The sequence below is a fragment of the Capra hircus genome, chromosome 22, assembly GCF_001704415.2.
Source record: "Capra hircus breed San Clemente chromosome 22, ASM170441v1, whole genome shotgun sequence".
Classification (NCBI taxonomy): domain Eukaryota; kingdom Metazoa; phylum Chordata; class Mammalia; order Artiodactyla; family Bovidae; genus Capra; species Capra hircus.
In genome coordinates, this window is record NC_030829.1 from 60000969 (window position 1) to 60021039 (window position 20071).

General features: G+C 50.6%; 1 protein-coding gene across 1 annotated transcript in view; it reads left to right on the forward strand.

Annotated features, from left to right (window-relative positions):
- TXNRD3 (thioredoxin reductase 3) overlaps positions 16765–20071 on the forward strand; it is a 31013-nt gene continuing 27706 nt past the window's right edge. The window contains exon 1 of the mRNA XM_018067234.1: positions 16765–16816. The gene's annotated coding sequence lies outside the window, so the exon portion shown is untranslated. The remainder of the gene's footprint in view (positions 16817–20071) is intronic.

The following is a 20071-nucleotide window of genomic DNA, read 5'->3' on the forward strand; positions in this document are numbered from 1 at the left end:
TTTCTTTTAATTTTAGTTGCAATTCCCTGACTATTACTATATCTAAAGTTAAGCATCTTTTTATTTACACGCTGGTCACTGATATTCTTCTGGGCTTCTCAGGTGGTGATAGTGGTGAAGAACCTGCCTGCCAAGGCAGGAGACCTAAGAGACACAGGTTTGATCCCTGGGCTGGAAACATCCCCTGGAGGAAGGCACTGCAACCCACTCCAGTATTCTTGGCGGGAGAATCCCATGGACAGAGGAGCCTGGCGGGCGATAGTCCATGGGGTTGCAAAGAGTCAGACACGGCTGAAATGACTTAGCATGCATTATGCCGGATAGACTGTTTCCATATAGATCTCCACCAATTATATAGATTTTTGTATAGCTCTTATTCTTTATTGAAGATTTCATTGTTTTGCCACTGAATTTAAAAAGCCAGCTTCATGGTAAACTATTTTCCACATGCACACAGTACATTCCCTTCCCTTCTGAGGGAAAGAAACCATCATGTTATATATCATTACCAGTCTTCCTGAGATTTCAGCTGGGGTTCTGTTGGATTTACAGATTAATTTATGGGAGACCTGATATAGCTAACTCTTCCTGAAGGCCATTGAGTAAACTTTGGTAGGTTTCTTTATTTAGTATTTAGACATTTTTATGAGGTTTCTCTCTAGATATTTTATGGAATTTGTTTCTCTTAAGAATGAGTTCATTTTTCATTTCATTTTCTAATTGGTTTTTGCTAGTATGTAACTAAGCTATTGATTTTTCTATGCTGATCTTATATCTGGTTGCACTGCTGAACTCTTATTGGCTTGCCAATTGATTCTCTTGAGATCTTTCTGGGTAGATGATCATAAGGTCTGCAGATAATCTCAATTCTGCTCTTCTTTGCCAGTACTAATGCCATCCCCCTCATACTGGCCAGAGTCTCCGACGAAAAGGTTGGATAAGGCAATGGCAGTGACTCCACCTCATTACCAAGTGGCGCCAGTTACTGCAGAGTCTCAGTGCCTCTCGTCATATCAATCACTGCAGAGTCTCAGTGCCTCTCGCCATATCAATTACTGCAGAGTCTCAGTGCCTCTCGCCATATTAAGGAAGAGCCTGATTTGCTAGGAATTTTGCTTTTTTATCGTAAAAGTACCTATGTTGAGCATTTTCAGTAGTGTTTTTGTTCTCTATGAAAATAATGGCGTGGTTTCTCCTGTGCTCTAGAAAAGCGGTGATTTAAACTGGTAGATTGTTTCTAAAGTGGACACCTACTTGCATTCCTGGGATGGCTCTTAATATACTGCCGAGATGAATTTGCTAAACTGTTTTTTTTTTTTTTTGCCATGCCTCAAGGCATGTGGGGTCTTAGTTCGCGGATCAGAGATCAAACCCAGACCCCCAGCATCGGAATCACAGAGTCTTACCCACTGGACCACTAGGGAAGTCCCGAATTTGCTAACTAAAAAACAAACAAACAAAAAAAAACTCAATTAAATTTAAACTATGACATTATAAAAATGTTCTATGCATCATTATTTAAAATTAAGAACACATAACACATTCTGTTAATAAAAGCATAATATCTACATATTTTGATATTTTTAATGAAGAGAGAGAAATAGAGAAAAGGTTAAAAACAAAAGTGGGAAAAGCACGCTTTCACAGAAACATCTAGACACAAAGAAAGAAAAAATGTGAAACTAATATATTCAGAAGGGATACGGTCGGAAAAGTAAAAAAATGGATGGATACATACACAGTCATAGTGGTAAAAGGAGATGCCAGAGACTCAGGTCCGATCCCGGGGTTGGGAAGATCCCCTGGAGGAGGACAGGACGACCCCCTCCAGTATTCTTGCCTGGAGAACCCCGTGGACAGAGCAGCCTGGCAGGCTACAGTCCACGGGGTTGCAAAGAGTCAGACACAACTAAAGCGACTCAGCACGCACACATCCACAATTACTGGGGAGGAAAGAGGGAGAAGCAGGCAGGGCCGGGAAAACACTGAGGCACAGGAGAGACAGAGCGATGGTCAGGCCGGGAGTGGCCGTGCGGGCAGCACCCCGTCGTCTGCACGGTGGTCAGGCCGGGAGTGGCCGTGCGGGCAGCACCCCGTCGTCTGCACGGTGGTCAGGCCGGGAGTGGCCGTGCGGGCAGCACCCCGTCGTCTGCACAGCCCTCGGGTCTCTGCTGCATATGGCACGGTCTTCGGGTGTCCTGCGTTTGTGTTTAGGGAGGAGTTGGCATACAGCTCTATTCTCCTAGGCCGTCCTCGTTCGTCTCTTCATCTGTTGAAACAATTTCATGGATCAGATGCATTGCTCTTGTTTGTATCTCAGTCATTTCTACCTTAGTTTTAATTACATCATTCTACTTTTTTGAAATTTTTAATGGCTTTCAAGTAGCTTCTTGACCTGAAAGTTCATTTCCTTTATTTTCCGCCTTTTCTAACAGACGCATGTGAGGCCCACCTATCCTTTCTGTGCTGCTGTTGCAGAAAAAGGTCCTGTGATATGGTACGTCTGTGACCATTTAGACATGAACAGTTTACACATTGCATATTTTAATTTTTGCTTTAATCAAGAGCTATTAAGGTGTTTTGTTAATTTCTATTTCTATTGCATTTCAACCAGCCTAAATAATAGCAGCTTTTGCAGCTGAATAAGATTTCCCTTATGTCATTGCACAGGTCAGTTTTTCAGAATATTCCATTTGTGGTTAAAAGAATATTTAATCTCTGTCAGTTGAGTAGAAGGGTGGTTGGATTAAGCTCATTACTTATTTTACTCAAATCCTCTTTTACTTACTTTTTCCTATGAGAGTTTTGCCAAAACTGCACAGTAAGAGTTTGAGGACCTGGTGTTTTTCTGTTGGCAGTTCTGCCGTGTTCTGGCTCTGTATGCTTACAAGTGGTGCTTTAAATGCAGTAGAATGGTCATTGGTTACCCTGTCTTCAGCGTGACATCCCCCTTTCTTTTTATATTAAACACTTTGACCTTGAATTCTCTTTCATCTGAATTTAAATCTACCCTCTTTTTTGTTTTATTAGCACTTCTTTCCTTCACGTTCATTTTTGCCGGATTATTTCTTTTAGATATTTGCTTCGCATACTTTGTACTTTTATCCAACCAAGGTTTTTTCTTTTAATTAATTAAGGGAGCCCATTCACACCTAATGTGATGACTGATATTGTTAGAATTGTTTGTTCCTTTTCTGGGAGGTTGCTTTTGTGTGTGTTATACTTTTTGATTTTTCTCCCCTTTCTTACATTTTGTTATAGCAACTGAATTTTCTTAATCTTCTCACCCTTTAAAAGTGTTTACTTAAAGTTCCATTTAGAAACCACTATCTGTAGTTAAATCACCCAAACAAGTCAGACAACTCAGGTGTCCGCTCCACTTATGAGTTCTCTAGACTTTGCGTTCCGTGATTATGCTATTTTCTCATTAAAGTGTAACACACATACTTTACACACCCACATCTTAGGTGCACAACTTGGTGGATTTCTCAGGGTGAACACAGCCCTGCCACCAGGACGCAGAGCAACACAGAACACCACCAGGTCTCATCAAGCTTCCGTGACGCCGCCATCACGCCCACCACAGGTGGACAGGACCCGCCGTCACCACGGTGTCCGAAGTCTCTCAGCCTACACGTCCGAGTCCGCGTCTGTCCCCTTGTGTGCGGCCTGTTCTGCTCAGCATCGGCCCCTGCGACTCCTGCGCACAGAAGCACGTGGCGCTGCTGCCGTCCGCCTGCCTGCCGTGCAGACGCTCCTCCTGCAGCCGCGTCGCGTCGTCCCAGGGAGTGGGTGCTGCAGACCACACGCACAGCCCAGCACCCGCCGTTCGGAAGAGGCATCCATGCACTCCTTTTGGATGCTCGCCCGGGACACGGCACGACTGTTCAGAGTGTGAGGGCTCTGTCAGTGTTCCAGGCGTGGAACATCGTCATTAAAAATCCTGCTGCGGCTGCTGCTGCCCATCAGTCGCGTCAGTCGCGTCCGACTCTGTGCGACCCCACAGACGGCAGCCCACCAGGCTCCCCCGTCCCTGGGATTCTCCAGGCAAGAGTGCTGGAGTGGGGTGCCATTGCCTTCTCCGGTCATTTAAAATACCTTACTTTAAACAACCAACACTCATTGACTCTGGTTTTTAAGTATTTATTTTACTTATTTCCTTGGCTGCACCAGGTCTGGGGTCTCACTGCAGCATGTGGGGCCTAGCTCCTGATCAGGGATCGAACCCAGGACCCCTGCATTAGGAGCGTAGAGTCTTAGCCATTGGACCACCAGGGAAGTCCCAACACTCATTTATGCATTTAAAAAAAAAAAAAAAAACTTTACCTGTTTTACCCAGTCACTGTTGTGCCCCATCGCTTCTCTTCTGTAGAGCTCGTTGCCCAGCAGCTGTGTGTTTTTAGAGAATGTCTAACGGGCCTTAAATATTTGGCTTCTTGCGTGCCTGGAAACGTCTCTATTTTGCCATCACAATGAATGATAGCATTGTAATAGTTAGACTTCACATAAAGTTACGGATTCCAACTGATTTTCACTGAGAACTTTGAAAGTGAAAGTGAAGTCTCTTAGTCCTGACCGACTCTTTGGGACCCCATGGACTATAGCCTACCAGGCTCCTCCATCCATGGGACTTTCCAGGCAAGAGTACTGGAGTGGGCTGCCATTTCCTTCTCCAGGGGGATCTTCCCAACCCAGGGATTGAACCCGGGTCTCCCACATTGTAGGCAGACACTTTTACCATCTGAGCCACCAGGTAAGAGAACTTTGAAGATACTGTTTATTGCCGCTTTGATCTCTTGAGGGGCACTCAGTCTCAGCTTTCTTGCATTTCTTCAGTTTGGGGGGAATGTCCTCCGTCATTTCTTGGAACATCTCTCTTTCCAGACCTCCTGAGTAACGGCTTTTACAATATTTTTGATGTATCCTTCGTGTCCCTTGACTTTTCTTTCATGTTTCTATTTCTTTGTCCTTTCATGCTAATTCCTTGCTCACTTTTCCTCCGATGTGAATATGCCCTTTTTGACCGTTGGTTTTCCCTAACTTACCGATCAAGTGCTTAGTTTTCCTCTGATGTGAATGCTCCCTTTTTGGCCTTTGGTTTTCCCTAACTTACCGATCAAGTGCTTAGCTTTCCTCCGATGTGAATGCTCCCTTTTGGGCCTTTGGTTTCCCCTAACTCACCGATCAAGTGTTCGACCTTCTTTGGTTTTCTTTCTTTTTGTTGTTGTTGTTGTTGTTTTAACAAAGTCTATGCACTTGGGCATCTGTCTGAAGCCATTCAGAATCCCTGTCCTGCTTTCTCTATGAAATTTCCCCCCTCGCTCTTTTGTTGTGTTACTCTTTAGAGAACTTGCTGGAGAGGCTTTCTGGTTACTCACATTCAGAGTCTTGAATCGTCTCACGGGTGTCCGAGTGGGTCTGAGCTGCTAGTGGCGCTGGTGCTGGAAGGGACAGCGATCAGACGGTCAGCTGTCTGGTGGGAATGGGGTCCACCCGCAAGCTGCAGACCCTTGCCTTCCACCCCCTTTTCTTCCCCCTCCCCCCTCCCAGGCACCCCTTCCCACTGCCCCCTGGTTTGCAGGCTGGCTAGCTGACTCCACAAAGGAATTGGTTGGTGGGTAGTTGGGAATCAAAGCTAGGTGGAGGTATCCTTGTCCTCCCTAGGGGGAGAAAGAGAGGAGAAAGCCAGGACGTGTGGAAATTCTTCTAAAGCCCAAGGGCTGAGTCAAGAAAATGAGACCAGAGGGCAGAAGTGGCCACAAAAGGGAACCCAGCATGGCACAGGTGAGCGTGCCAGGCAAGCAAGGGCGTGACCCAGGAGGCTCCTGTGGGCCGCTGTGTGCTCATGGCTGACCTTTCTCAGCCATCCAGGGACTTGAGGGCGGATGGGTGGGGTTAGCCCAGAGCTTCCTGGTGGGATGAAAGGAAACTTGTAGCCCCAGCCCTACTCCTGCAGGACGAGCCTCGAAATGCCACTCTTTGGACTCCTGAGATTTGGACTCTTTCTGGATTTCATAAGACTCAGGCTCCATGTCTTTTGTTTCTCTGAGGCTCAGTCGTGTCCAGCTCTTTACAAGCCTTTGGACTGCAGCCCACCAGGCTCCTCTCTCCATGGGATTTTTCAGGCAAGAATGTGAGAGTGTGTTGCCATTTCCTCCTCCAGGGGATCTTCCAAACCCAGAGATCCAACCCGCGTGTCCTGTGTCTCCTGCATTGCAGCTGGACTCTTTACCTGCTGAGCCCCTGGGGCAGCGCTTTGCTTCTCTGAGACTGGGATAAATCCAGTATAGTGTCAGACTCATGGGGTTTGTGAATGGAGAAAACCCTGCTCCAAGCCCAGTCTTGATGTCTCTGCAACTTAGAATTGCACTCTCGTGTGTGTTGTAAACATCTTGTCTGCCAGACCTCAGAAATTCACGCACACTCTCTGGCTGGTTGAGTTCCCGCCCTGAATCTGTGTCCTTCATCACAGCTTGACAAAAGAATGGTGCTCTGAGGCCTGGTTTATGGGCTCTCTATTCCACAGGTTTGCTGCCCGTTACCACCATCTGTCAGAGCCACAACGCAGCAGTATGTACGCATTACTGTTGGCTGATTTTATTTGGGTGCTAATTCTTGTCCCTACCCACCCATTTGTCACATCTGGGGGCTTCCCCGACAGCTCATCAGTAAAGAGTCTGCCTGCAACGCAGGAGCCACAGGAGACGCAGGTTCCATCCCCAGAAAGGGAAGAGCCCTTGGGGGAGGAAATGGCAACTTGCTCCACTATTCTTGCCTGAAAAAAGTCCCATGGACAGAGGAGCCTGATGGGATACAGTCCAAAGGATCGCAGGAGAGCCGGACACGACTGAGAACAAGCGCCTACCTACCCAATGGCTGTCACTGTTTAAAACAAGGAGAAAGAAAGGCAAGAAGCACACCCACCCCTCCTCTCAGAAAATTCTCACTCATCACAGGTTAAAGACAAGAAGCACAAATAACTCTGCAAGATAAGAAAACACAGAAATAAAACCGCCAGGATTCTAATAATCAACAATTGCTGGTCATTCAGTCCAGATCCTGGAACTTGCAGAAAGCAGCCACGTCACCAATAACCCTTACTCTGCATCTTCAGCCCGCAGATGAGACACCTCTACGGCTGAGGAACAAAATGAATTCTTTCCTTGAGGTCACTCGTGCAAGAGAATAGGAACCGAATCAGGGGCCGACGTGCTGACTCTAGTCTCATGAGGCCACAGCGACCAGTCCCTGGGAGGACAAGAGGAAGAGCAGTGAGTGGCAGCGCCCCGCCCCCCAAAACACAGCCAGCTCAGTCGGCCCCCTCCTGCCCGCGTCCCGGAGCCAGCCCTGCAAGGGCAGCTGGTGGCCGCACTCGGGCATTTCACAGCAGGAAGGCAGCTAAGGAAGTGGTCTCAGAGCCACTGTCAGCAATTCACTCTTGTCCTCTGGACACCGTCTACAGCCACCAAGCAGCCCTCCAGCTCCCTTGAGCTAAAGGACACACGTGTGTCCAAGGAGACAGTCATGGCCTGAGACAGGCATGGGCGAGACAAGGTGAACACCGCAGCCCCAGGCCCTCACTCTGCACCCTTGCCACCGTGAACCTTCTGTTCTCTGGTTCCACTCCTGCCTTCCATGAGAGTCAGCCACAGGGCCAGCACCCGCTCAGTGCTGACCCCAAGGCCTGCTCCCAGAGTTCCTGGGACTTCCGGTCTGGGGAAGGGGCATGCCGACATTAATCGGGACATCACACAAGTGTAGCATTACAAACTATGGTCTGCGCAAGGGCCCTGAGAACCTGTCAGAGTTTGGGCTGACGGCAGACCGTGGTCCAAAGCTGTTTAGAAGGGGTGCGGGTCCTGGGCCCAGCTCCCAGAGGGCGTGGTACCTCCTGCCCAGGCCTCTGGGGAGAGGGGCCATGTCATGCGGGTGCCCTGCAGCCACGGGCTGCGCAGTGCTCCACGCTGCCCGGCAGACATCCTTCTCCGGCCTTTTCGCCCCTCAGCTCACTGTCTCTTCCTCTCCTCAGCCCCACCCCCTACCAAGTTCTTGTTGCGTCTCCCTTCAGTTCAGTTCAGTCGCTCAGGCGTGTCCGACTGTTTGTGACCCCATGGACTGCAGAACACCAGGCTTCCCTGTCCATCACCAACTCCCGGAGTTCACTCAAACTCATGTCCATTGAGTTGGTGATGCCATCCAACCATCTCATCCTCTGTCATCCCCTTCTCTTCCTGCCCTCAATCTTTCCCAGAATTAGGGTCTTTTCCAAAGAATCAGTTCTTCGCATCAGGTGGCCAAAGGATTGAAGTTTCAGCTTCAGCAGCAGTCCTTCCAATGAATATTCAGGACTGATTTCCTTTAGGATGGATGGGTTGGATCTCCTTGCAGTTCAAAGGACTCTCAACAGTATTCCCCAACACCACAGTTCAAAAACATCAATTCTTCAGTGCTCAGCTTTCTTTATGGTCCAACTCTCACATCCATACATGATTACTGGAAAAACCATAGCTTTCACTAGATGGACCTTTGTTGGCAAAGCAATGTCTCTGCTTTTTAATAAACCGCCTAGGTTAGTTTCCAAGGAGCAAGCATTTTTTAATTTCATGGCTGCAGTCACCATCTGCGGTGATTTTGGAGCCCAGAAAATAAAGCCTCCGTTGGCCACCTACTAAGATGTGGGCTCCAGCTAGTCACGACTTGTGTGGGCCTCAGGTTCCTTGTCTGTGAAAGGGGGGGTAACCCAGGTAGCTCAGGCGATCGGAAGCAGTTGTGGGGTTTCAGCGGGTCAGTATAGGCCAAGCCCAGCACGCTTTTTATCCGCCCTTCCTGACGAGCCTTCTGGCGCAGGGCTCGGTAATTTGAGATCATGGGGGCGCCTCCACCGGCCCCGCTGCTCCGCAGAACCCTCCAGGGTTCACACAGCGAGCTCTTAACTTGTTTTCTCGGTGAAGTCGAGACAGGTTCGACCTGTTTAAGAGCAGAAGCGGGCGTCGCTGAGCGGGGAGACATCCTGCGGAAGCCCGGCCCCCGCGGTCCCGGGGCGCCCAGGTGCGCCGGCGCTGGCGGCGGGGACGCACCTGCGCCCAGGTGGCTGGAGAGGACGCGCCGCCCGCTGCCCGCTTCCCGGGCGGCCACTGCCGCCTGGCGGCCGGTCGGCTCCAGTCCCCGCTCGCTCCAGCGTCTGAGCCGAGCCCTTCCCGGCCCGGTTGTCCGAGAACCCGCGGGGCTGCGCATCTCCCCGCGGGGGCCCGGGGTTGGCCGCTGTACCGGCCGCCCCGCAGCGGACTTCGCCCTCCCCGCAGCGGACTTCGCCCTCCCCGCAGCGGACTTCGCCCTCCCCGCGGAGTCTCCCCCAGGCCGGGGCCGGAGGCCACGTGCTCTCGGCGGGAGGCTCTGCAGCCGGCAAATGAAAGGGGACCCCGGAGCCGCCCCCTGCCCCCTTTCCTGGCGAGCTGGTGGCCCCTGTGCAAATGCGCCACCGTGCCCTCCCTGGCTCTGTTTATTAAGGCCTCTAAGGCAGGGCTTCCCGGCCACCCTAGTGGTAAAGAACCCACCCGCCAAGGCAGGAGACATCAGAGTCATGGGTTTGACTGGGTCGGGAAGATCCCCTGGAGGAGGGAATGGCAACCCACTCCAGTATTCCTGCTTGGAGAATCCCATGGACGGAGGAGCCTGGCGGGCTGCAGTCCATGGGGTCGCAAAGAGTCAGACACGACTGAAGCGACCTAGCACACAGCACTTCATCAGTTCAGTTCAGTTCAGTCCAGTCGCTCAGTCGTGTCCCACTTTTTGCAACCCCATGAATTGCAGCACGCCAGGCCTCCCTGTCCATCACCAGCTCCCGGAGTTTACTCAAACTCACGTCCATCGAGCCGGTGATGCCGTGCAGCCATCTCATCCTCTGTCATCCCCTTCTCCTCCTGCCCCCAATCCCTCCCAGCATCAGGGTCTTTTCCAATGAGTCAGCTCTTCGCATGAGGTGGCCAAAGTACTGGAGCTTCAGCTTTAGCATCAGTCCTTCCAATGAACACCCAGGACTGACCTCCTCTAGGATGGACTGGTTGGATCTCCTTGCAGTCCAAAGCACTCTCAAGAGTCTTCTCCAACACCACAGTTCAAAAGCATCAATTCTTCGGCGCTCAGCTTTCTTCACAGTCCAGCTCTCACATCTATACATGACCACTGGAAAAACCATAGCCTTGACTAGACGGACCTTTGTTGGCAAAGTAATGTCTCTGCTTTTTAATACGCTATCTCAGCACATCATACTTACATATAATATTTATACATACATATATATAATATTTGTATATATGCAATACTTTTATTATTTGTATATATGCAATGATTTTATATATAAATGAGTTTTGAAAACAGTATATGTGAAACTTCTAAGCATTCTTTCCAGTTCTCTGTTTTCCTGTTTTATTTATTCCCATCTTATTTAACAGCTTAAGATATGATGCACATGCCGTGCGATGTACCCATTTAAAGCAGAAACTCGCAGGCTTCCAGTACATTTACGGAGCTACGCATCCATCCAGGGATCTGTTTGCTTGTGGCTGCGCTGGCTCATCCGTGCTGTGCGGCTTCTCTGCTCGTGTGCACAGGCTTCCTTTGCGGGGCTGTGCCTGCTGCCGGCCAGGGGCGCCGTTGCTCTGCGGCCTGTGGGATCTTCCCGGATCAGGGGTCAAGCCCACGCCCTCTGCACTGGCAGGGAGATTCTTACCCGCTGTGCCAGCAGGGAAGTCCCACCACCACCACGGTTTCGGAACATGTTTACTCTCAGAAAGATCCTCCAACCCTTAGCTCTCACTCCTCACGCCTCCCTTTCTTCTCCCCTACTGCCCAGCCCGGGGCAACCACTAATCTGCTCTCTGTATCAATATCTTCTTGTCTCTATCGTCTGATTCCTCGACTCTGACTTCAATTAATTAAGAACTCACAAGGGATAGGAGACAATTAATCACGCTATTTCCTGCCCAAGGAGACAAATATGGAACAAAAAGATAGATCTATGTTGAAGATAAAGGATAGAAAAGGGTATGTATATAGATACTGACAAAAGAAAGTAGATTTGGCCACAGTCATCTTTGGATGAATAGAATTTAAGGACTGAAGAGTTAACAAGGACAAAGGAGGGTATTTTATAAGAATAATAATATATATATATACATATATATACTCCATTTCGAAAAGGTCAGTTTTCATTCCAATTCCAAAGAAAGGCAATGCCAAAGAATGCTCAAACTACCGCACAATTGCACTCATCTCACATGCTAGTAAAGTAATGCTCAAAATTCTCCAAGCCAGGCTTCAGCAATACGCAAACTGTGAACTCCCTGATGGTCAAGCTGGTTTTAGAAAAGGCAGAGGAACCAGAGATCAAATTGCCAACATCTGCTGGATCATGGAAAAAGCAAGAGAGTTCCAGAGAAACAGCTATTTCTGCTTTCTTGACTATGCCAAAGCCTTTGACTGTGTGGATCACAATAAGCTGTGGAAAATTCTGAAAGAGATAGGAATACCAGACCACCTAACCTGCCTCTTGAGAAGTCTATATGCAGGTCAGGAAGCAACAGTTAGAACTGGACATGGAACAACAGACTGGTTCCAAATAGGAAAAGGAGTACGTCAAGGCTGTATATTGTCACCTGCTTATTTAACTTAGATGCAGAGTACATCATGAGAAATGCTGGACTGGAAGAAACACAAGCTGGAATCAAGATTGCCAGGAGAAACATCAATCACCTCAGATATGCAGATGACACCACCCTTATGGCAGAAAGTGAAGAGGAACTAAAAAGCCTCTTGATGAAAGTGAAAGAGGAGAGTGAAAAAGTTGGCTTAAAGCTCAACATTCAGAAAACAAAGATCATGGCATCCGGTCCCATCACTTCATGGGAAATAGATGGGGAAAGAGTGGAAACAGTGTCAGACTTTATTTTTGGGGGCTCCAAAATCACTGCAGATGGTGACTGCAGCCATGAAATTAAAAGACACTTACTCCTTGGAAGAAAAGTTATGATCAACCTAGATAGTATATTCAAAAGCAGAGACATTACTTTGCCGACTAAGGTCTGTCTAGTCAAGGCTGTGGTTTTTCCAGTTGTCATGTATGGATGTGAGAGTTGACTGTGAAGAAGGCTGAGCACCGAAGAATTGATGCGTTTGAACTGTGGTGTTGGAGAAGACTCTTGAGAGTCCCTTGGACTGCAAGGAGATCCAACCAGTCCATTCTAGAGGAGATCAGCCCTGGGATTTCTTTGGAAGGAATGATGCTAAAGCTGAAACTCCAGTACTTTGGCCACCTCGTGCAGAGTTGACTCATTGGAAAATACTCTGATGCTGGGAGGGATTGGGGGCAGGAGGAAAAGGGGACGACAGAGGATGAGATGGCTGGATGGCATCACTGACTTGATGGACATGAGTCTGAGTGAACTCCGGGAGTTGGTGATGGACAGGGAGGCCTGGCGTGCTGCGATTCATGGGGTCGCAAAGAGTCGGACACGACTGAGTGACTGAACTGAACTGAATTGATATACTCCATTAAGAAATTGTGAGTCATGAATTTTTCTGCACCTAACATCATATCCCTTAAATAGTTTTAGTTGTTAACATGCTCTTTATTGTAAATAACAGAAACCACAACTTCAGCTGGTTTTCGTAGTAAAAGGAATTGAAGGGAACTGCGGTGCTGATTCTAGCAAGAGACGACCGGGAACAGAGTCTCACCAGCCTCCCCGCATCCACGCGGCTCTGGGGAGAGTCTGTCTCACCAGCCTCCCCACATCCACGCGGCTCTGGGGAGAGTCTGTCTCACCAGCCTCCCCACATCCATGCGGCTCTGGGAAGATCCTGTTCCTTCTCCGTTGTTAGCTGTCTCACCTGTTGGAGACAGCACCCTCTCCTTTCTGGGGCTGCTGGGAGGAGTGAATAATGAGATGCCGCACACGGTGCCGGTTGTGTGCTGACCGTCTGCCAGGTGCCGTCCTAAGCACTTTGCGTGTATTTCTTGTTTAGTTGCTCAGCCGTGTCCAGCTCTTTGGCGACCCCATGGACTGTAGCCCACCAGGCTCCTCTGTCCAAGGAATTTTCCGGGCAACAATACTGCGCTGTTTCTTCTCCGGGGGATCTTCCCGACCCAGGGATTGAACCTGCATCTCCTGCATTGGAGGAGGAAATGGCAACCCACTCCAGTGTTCTTGCCTGTAAAATCCCGAGGACAGAGGAGCCTGGCAGGCTACAGTCCACGGGGTCGCAGAGTCAGACACCACTGAGCGACTTCATTTCACTTCACTTCTCCTGCACTGGCGGCCACTGGCAGTTGGTAAATTCCCTGAGCCATCAGAGTACTGACTCACTTAAATTCACAATGGCCTTTTGAGGCAGGAGCTGACGTTAGTCTCCGCCTATGACTGTTGTCTCAGACTACCACCTAGGAAGGAATGGGGCTGAGATTCAGAGCTAAGCTGTCTGTGCTTTTCCGACCTTAATTGAAATACAGTTTCCTGAAAATGGTGTCACAGTTCTGAAAGGCCCACCAGTGAAGCTCTGATGGGTCAGCTAGTTGTCAGGCCAGGAGCAGAGGAAAACAGAGGCTACCCTTTCTCTCAGTGATTCACCCTCTGGCCCAGGAGAAGCTGGGGGTGAGGACAGGAAGGGACACGGTAGAAAGCCCATCCCAGCCACAAGGTTTATCATAAAAAACCCTGACTGTGGAAGTCTTAAATCTTGAAAACTAAGGTTAGAGGGAAGCCTGGCATGCTGCAATCCACGGGGTCACAAACAGTCGAACACGACTTAGCGACTGAACTGAAAGTTGGAGGCGTCCTCAGGGGCAAGGAGGTAACTGCCTCGGCACAAGGGTACAGCAGACCTAGGCTGAAGCCGTGGGCGCCCTTGCTCCTTCTTACCATCGTAGTTGTCAGCACAAAGCCAGTTCCGCAGTCAGGAGGGAGACACTTAGAAGGAAACTGCAAGGGGCTGTGAGCGAAGGGGCAGCAGGGGAGCGGCCCTGACCTTGGCCTGCCTGAGAGAGGACCTCAGGCGCCTCCCTCTCGTACCATCCCCCAGAGAAAGTTAGATTTGCTGGATGAGGAGGAACATCAAGGCTGAGTAAACAGGAAATGTGCAGACCCTAAGGCAGGACTGTGTTCGGCACGCAAGGGGGGCAGCGGCTGAAGCTCGGTGAGCCAGGTGTCAGGAGATGGCCCCTGAGAGGCGCCAGGCACGCCTGCTGCTCTCATGGGTGAATGCCTCTACTCGGCTTTAACACGCTCACCCCACAGCCGCAGGGGCGTGTAAGTCGTGGTGAGCAAGTTAGCCCCAAATCCCTCCACCCATCCACCCAAATGGTGCATGTAGGATTCCCATTCTGGCACAGATGACTTCAGTTCAGTTCAGTGGCTCAGTTGTGTCCGACTCTTTGCGACCCCATGGACTGCAGCACGCCAGGCTTCCCTGTCCTTCACCAACTCTGGGAGTTTACTCAAACTCATGTCCATCGAGTGGGTGATGCTATCCAACCATCTCATCCTCTGTTGTCCCCTTCTCCTCCTGCCTTCAATCTTTCCCAGCATCAGGGTTTTTTTAAAATGAGTCAGCTCTTCACATCAGGTGGCCAAAGTATTAGAGTTTCAGCTTCAACATCAGTCCTTCCAATAAATATTCAGGACTGATTTCCTTTAGGATAGACTGGTTGGATCTTCTTGCCGTCCAAGAGACTCTCAAGAGTCTTCTCCAACACCACTGTTCAAAAGCATCAATTCTTCAGCACTCAGCTTTCTTTATTGTCCAACTCTCACATCCATACATGACCACTGGAAAAACCATAACTTTGACTAGACAGACCTTTGTTAGCAAAGTCACGTCTCTGCTTTTTAGTATGCTGTCTAGATTTCTCATAGCTTTTCTTCCAAGGAGCAAGTGTCTTTTAATTTCATGGCTGCAGTCACCATCTGCAGTGATTTTGGAGCCCAAGAAACTCAGGGTCCCTTTATTAGAAATGCCTCCAATTAGCCTCCAATTAAAATAAGTAAATTTATAGAAAAAAAATAATAATGACAATCATTCAAAAAACATAAAATAAAAAAAGTACCAAAGATTTAAAATCTAAAAATAAATAAATAAATAAATGCCTCCAGAATTCCATGCAGTAGGGACTGAGGGGTAGCAGCCTAGGAAATTCATTTTAAAATGTCATAGCTATATGAGGTATCTAACAGAAACCCAGTTGTTGCTGTTTAGTTGCTAAGTTGTGTTCGACTCTTTGTGATCTCATTGACTGCAGCATGCCAGGCTTCCCTGTCCTTCCCTAACCCCCAGAGTTTGCTCAAACTCATGTCCGTTGAGCCAGTAATGTCATCCAACCATCTCATTCTCTGTTGTCCCCTTCTCCTCCCGCCTTCAATCTTTCCCAGTATCAGGGTCTTTTCCAATGAGTCAGTTCTTTGCATCAGGTGGCCAAAGTATTGGAGTTTCAGCTTCAGCGTCAGTCCTTCCAGTGAATATTCAGAGTTGATATCCTTTAGGACTGACTGGTTTGATCGATCTCCTTGCAGTCCAAGGGACTCTCAAGAGTCTACTCCAGCACCTCAATTGGAAAACACCAGTTCTTTAGTGCTCGACCTTCTTTATAGGCCAACTCTCACATTCATACATGACTACTGGAAAAACCATAGCTTTGACTATGGGCCTTTGTTGGCAAGGTGATGTCTCTGCTTTTTAATACGCTGTCTAGGTTTTGCTAGTAGTATTTTTATTTACTTTGTGGGATATAAGCTTTAAAAAAAATAGCCATTTTTTGTAAAGATGGTTTTTATTTATTTACTCCTTCCAAAAGGTTGAGACATCCAACCTCACTGAAGACCGTGTCTCTAAGGGAGGCCTGAGGGGGCTGGTGGAGTGGAAGTAAGCTCTTCACGGGGGCCGCCCCTGGGGACCATACGGAAACCCGGCGACCCCGCGGTGCGCGCACCACATCGAGCTACCGAGACCGTGAGGCCTGACCCCCGCCACTTTACGAAGACCGGGCGAGTCCAGCACTGCGGTCTATCAGCGGTTTACTCCGCAAGAGCCGAGGGTGGGGCGGGGCTGGGGCGGGGCCAGAGGCGCGGTGGGGCGAGCGTCGGGGCGGGGCGAGCGTCGGGGCGGGGCGAGCGTCGGGGCGGGGCGAGCGTCGGGGCGGGCGAGCGTCGGGGCGGGGCGAGCGTCGGGGCGGGGCGAGCGTCGGGGCGGGGCGAGCGTCGGGGCGGGGCGAGCGTCGGGGCGGGGCGAGCGTCTGATCGAGCGGCATGGGTGTGGCGAGCGCTGGGGCGGGGCGGGGCCGGGGCGGGGCCAGAGGGGCGGTGGGGCGAGCGTCGGGGCGGGGCGAGCGCCGGGGGCGGGGCGTATCCGGGATTGGGCGAGCGCCGGGGACGGGGCGGAGCCGGGGGCGGGGCAGAACCGGGAGAGGGGCGAGCGGTCCGGCCTTCACTCCCACTCGGCGCCTCAACTCGGTGTCTGGTTTCTGGGCAGGTCCAGCCGGTGCGGGAGCGACACCGCGGTCCTGGCGCAGCCGCCGCCGCCGCCGCCCTCGCGGGCACAGACGCTTTCCAGGCCAGGGAGGGGCTCGTCCCCCAGCCGCCGACTGGGCAATGTCCGCGGCGCGGCCGGGCCGTCGTCGCCGCCCGGGCGCCGGGCCTGCCCGCCGGCTCCCGGGGCCAGCCGCTTGTCCCGCGCGGCCCGCGAGGAGCTGCGGCGCCGCCTGCTGGGCCTCATTGAGGGCCACCGCGTGGTCATCTTCAGCAAGACCTACTGCCCGCACAGCACGCGGGTAGGCGGCCAGGGCCCCGGGCCCCAACGGCGCCCCGCCCCGGCCTCGGTCCGGGCTCGTCCGATCCGCGCCCTCGGCTGGGCCGCGCGGTCCCGCCTGCGGCCTCCGGACGGGCCGGCGGGCGAGCCGCGGTCCTGCGCCGGCCGAAAGCCTGCTGGACGTGGGCACCTGAGGGGACAGGTCCCCCGGGTCCCGTCCTGGGGGACGACGGCGGCGGGCGGCGGGGCTGCTGCGGAGCCCACCGCGTGCCCCGGGCCGGCCGGGCGGCGGTTTAGGCCGGACTGCACGCGGGGCACGCGCGGGAGCTGAGAGTCTAGCAGTGATGGTCTGGAGGACGAAACCGTGTGTAGGATGGGGCTTGGCGTCTTTGAAGGCTGCCTCCGCGTCTGAGAGTTGAAGCAACGCATAGGGGAGGCACAAGCCTAGATTGTCGGGTTAGAGTCGTGAGATTAGGGTCTTCAGGCTGACTGTCAGGTGGACACTGATTTGCACGGTTTCCAGAGGAGTGTGCGCGTCACACGTGCCGCTTGCATTTCTCTAGCAGACCGCACTCCAGCAGGGGCCTCCTGGTTCATCCTCTCCACCCCAGGGCAAGCACTGGCCAGAACCACTTGCTTTTCCTTAACAGTTCTGTTGCCAAACGTGTGTGTCCCTAAACAATACTTGGCTCCTTTTGGCTTGTATTGGTACTTTGTGTAAGTAGAGTCATGGATTTTTATACTCTGCGTGTTTTTCCCAACAGTTATATTTTAGAGATTGCTGGATGTTAGTATCTGTAAGTGTGGTTTCTTAGTTTTCATGGCTGTGTTGTTCCTGAGGGTGACTCATAAGCACAGCTATCAGGCTTGACGCTTCTAGTATTTTGCTCTCAAACGCAGCGTGGCCATGCCTGTTCTTGTTGCGTGTCCCAGTGCACACATACAAGAGCTGCTTGAGAGGAGACGTCTTGGAGCTGACTTGCTAAGCCACAGAGGAGGCCCAGTTTTCCCTTAGTTAGGTGACGCGGGAATGTTTCCCACACGGCCCTACCGCTTGCCCTCTCTCTGGTGTGTTACCAGCGCCCACTGCCCTACATCGCTGCCAGCAGTTGATACATTTAATTCTTGCCATTCTGGTGTTTATGAGATGGCATTTCATTGTAGCCTTAGTTTTGCATTTTCTTGACGAACTTAACATCTTTACCTGTGTTTATGGGTCATTTGAGTTTCCTCTTCTGGGAAACATTCAGGCATTTTGCTTATTTCTCTATTAGGTTATTTTTTATGCCAATTTTATAGACATTCTTTATATATTGTGGATTCTAGTCGTTCGGTTCTATGTATTGGAAAATCTCCCGGATTGGGTCTTTCTTTTTACTCTCTTTATGTGATGTTTGGTCTAGCTGAGTGTGGAAGTCTAACACAGTGAATCTGTCACTTTCTCCTTTCTGGTTTGTGCCTTTTGTAAGAAGCCTTTCTACTCTGAGGTCAGAAAGACGTCCTCCTGTGTGGGCTGCTGGAAGTTTCTGGTGTGCTTTTCACACCCCTCTTCTCTGTCCCACCTGAACTTGAAGCCGAGGACGTGTGGGGATCCAGTTCCTTTTTTCCTTTTTAACTTATCAGTTGTCCCTCTTCCTTTTTCAGAGAGTCCGTTCTTTCCACTGTGGTTTGAATGCTCACCAATCACCTGTCTTATTCTCACATACGTGTTGGTTTATTTCCAACCTCTTGTCTTCTTTCTCTGCTTATTGAAGTTGTCCTTTGAAGCTTATAAAAGAGCCAAGCCATCAGAACTGTGTGTGGCCACTGCTGTGTTGCTGGGGCCTAGAACAGTGTGAGGCGGGTAAATGGGTTGGATGAATAAACGGCTTTACATCGTTCTGGCGAAACCTTTGCTGACACGGAGCACCTTAGGACAGATGGTTCTCCGTTCTGTGTGCACTACTGCTTCTAAAAACATGGCCACCACTTGGAGTCCTGTTACATAACTGGACAGCTTTGCTTGCTAGACCTTTTCTCAGTTCAGTTCAGTCTCTCAGTCGTGTCCTCCTCTTCGCGACCCCATGGACTGCAGCACGCCAGGCCTCCCTGTCCATCACCAACTCTGGGAGTTTGCTCAAACTCACGTCCATTGAGTTGGTGATGCCATCCAGCCATCTCATCCTCCGTCGTCCCCTTCTCCTCCCACCTTCAATCAAAACTTTTTTAATGGAGCCCAAATCTGTCTGTCTGAAACATTTTGGCGGTGCCTGTCACTCCAGTGCACAGAATTAGGGATCTGGCTTCCAGTGCATTAGGGATCTGGCTTCCAGTTGGATGACAGATCTTCTGGTACTTTCCCTGAGCGCTTTTCTTTCCTGGCCAAGCTTTCTGTGCATTATCTGTCTTCACACATGACCCCTCCCTAAACAGGTTGTGCGGTAATTTGACCATGCACCACCCAAACTGGGCACCGTATTCCACATCCCTACCTGTGGCCTTGCCTTTCAAGAACGCATGGCCTAAAGCAGCTGTAGTCAGCCTGTTGTCACGTCCTGAAAGACATGTGCGTGTGAGGCAGGTGTGTGGGAATGAGAGGTAAAGCAGCTGCTTCTGCGGGGGTCAGAGGAACTGAAGATGTGATGTTTAAGCTGGTCCTGGAGAGAGAAGTTGGATGTAGGCAAGGTAGAGCGTCAGTAGTTGAGGAATTCGTGTGAGCAAAGGCAGGAGGTGGTGACATGAAAATACTGGGCTGAACGCAGGGTGTAGGAAGAGAACCAGGAGAGGGGTGTGGGAACGGGCTGGCCTTCAGCTTCTCAGTGGTACTGAGGTCTAAGCATGTGCTGCTGAGTGTGGACCTGATGGCGTCAGTCTGGAGGAGAGTGATAGGGTCTGCCCTGGGACTGGAGTCCCACCTGGAAGGAGTGTGCTGAACTCGGGGGCAGCTGACCAGGCAGGAAGCTCCTGTGAGTCAGGCAACCTCATGGCCCAAACTAAAGAGTGAAAAACGTGCCCTGATTTTTTTTAATCCGTTCCCCAAATTATTTTTCAAGCCGTGTTTTCCCTAATCCTCAATTCACACTTTTGTGGATTGAAAACATGCTTGCATTGGTTAGCTTTTTTCCCCTGTAATAAAATATGCATAATATCGTTTACTGTTTTAGCCATCTTAGGTTTCACAGCATTAAGACCGTTCCTCTTTTGTGCCGCCATCACCACCGTCCACCCACAGAGCTTTTCTCATCTTCCCCAACTGACACTCTGACCTCATTGAACAGTAACTCTCCATCCCCACCCC